The following is a 1,823-nucleotide window of genomic DNA, read 5'->3' as shown; positions in this document are numbered from 1 at the left end:
TTTCCCTCCCCTTCCCCCTCCCACTTCTCCCTCTCCCTTCCTTTCCCAATCCCATCTTTCCCTCCCCTTCCCCCTCCCACTTCTCCCTCTCCCTTCCTTTCCCCATCCCACCTTTCCCTCCCCTTCCCCCTCCCACTTCTCCCTCTCCCTTCCTTTCCCCATCCCACCTTTCCCTCCTCTTCCCCCTCCCACTTCTGCGTCTCCCTTCCTTTCCCCATCCCACCTTTCCCTCCCCTTCCCCTTCCCACTTTTCCCTCTACCTCTCCCCCCCCCCGTCGTGATTTCTCGTGTCACGTGTTACGCCGTGCCGGAATGAAGCTTCTCTCACGCGAACGCTCCCGCCATCTGTCGGTGGAAAGCGAAGTGAAATTCGGTGTTGTTCGCGTTCTGGACGAAACTAGTGCGTGCTGCCCTCTGTCGCGTAGATTGTCGTTGATACGGCGCGAAATGCCGAAATCATCGGCGGGTTACTCGTTCATAATTATATATATATATATATGTTAATAAATATACCTGTAAATATCGTTACATCGCTGATGTTCACTTGTTGTTTGCCTGTTTGCAACTCACTACGTGTACGGTAGATGGCGCGCAGGAGAGCTACACGAGGCAGACGACAGAGGCGACCGTCGACTTACTGCTTACCACATTAGCTGTTTATTCGACAGTATAAACTCATCACGTACATCAAACATCAGTGTAGAAACAGTTGACGAAGACACGACGATAACAGGCATTATTTTACAGACAATAATTATAACAACTAGCAATACAGTTTCCTCGAATCTTCATCGACTAGATACGTTGTCACCAAGAGCGTATTAAGTATGCTTACTTAATACTTAAGCATAGCTTAATACGCTCTTGGTGTCACGGTTTATAAACCGTCCTGCCATCGAATCGCGCTCTCTCTCTCTCTCTCTCTCTCTCTCTCTCTCTCTCTCTCTCTCTCTNATATATATATATATATATATATATATATATATATATATATATGTATGTTATAACACAGCCACCGTTCGACGTGTAGATCTCTAGCGTCTTTGGTGAAGCCCGGGTGAAGCGAACCCAAAAAATATATTTGATCACTCGAACGCCATTGTTTCTTGATGAGAAATCTTCGTAAGAAAGATAGTTACCCGATTGTCTACAACCGTGTTCGGAAAATCCTACAACTCACAGACGTTGACGTTGGGCCTGAGTTCTCTACAGCACGCCCCGCTCATTGGTTAACATCTCTGTGCGTCTAGAGTAGATGCTCTATTCCATACTTCCCGGATGTTTGCATCATTGTCAGCGAACAAGAGGCGCGATCACACGCGATGCTGCTGCCCTCTGCAACGATACCCTGCTACGTAGACGCTGGCCCAGTGGTCCTCTCGTGTATCGGGATACAAGAATCCCGGCTACCCTGTTAGGTAGACGCTGGCCCAGTGGTCCNCCTCCTCTCTCTCTCTCTCTCTCTCTCTCGCTCTCTCTCTCTCTGTTCATAAAAAGTTGTTTTTTTGGCGTTGCCTTCTCCTCAGACTGACCACAAGCGTCCCTGCCTCTCGTTGATATTAACAACGACGTATGGAGTCCGTCTAACTTCCTGCGATCCCAGCCGTCTAGACGCCAATTAAGTTCTGCTGGATTCGGAAACTCTGCTATATATAATTGTTGGCACGCTTATAGGCTGTGAGATATTCGGTATAGTTTTGCATTCGACACGGGTTCTGCCACTTACTACGTGTAGTCGGCGAGCAAGTATTATAGTACATACTCTACTATGTATATACACTGAGTATATATATATATATATATATATATATATATATATATGT

General features: G+C 46.8%; 1 long non-coding RNA gene across 1 annotated transcript in view; it reads right to left on the bottom strand.

Moving 5' to 3' along the window:
* Window positions 1-1,823, bottom strand: part of LOC106818963 — a 12,668-nt gene that overhangs the window by 6,463 nt on the left and 4,382 nt on the right. The gene's annotated exons all lie outside the window — the stretch shown is intronic.

The sequence above is a fragment of the Priapulus caudatus genome, unplaced genomic scaffold (assembly GCF_000485595.1).
Source record: "Priapulus caudatus unplaced genomic scaffold, Priapulus_caudatus-5.0.1 Scaffold2692, whole genome shotgun sequence".
Classification (NCBI taxonomy): domain Eukaryota; kingdom Metazoa; phylum Priapulida; class Priapulimorpha; order Priapulimorphida; family Priapulidae; genus Priapulus; species Priapulus caudatus.
This window is presented reverse-complemented; position numbering and strand designations above follow the sequence as displayed.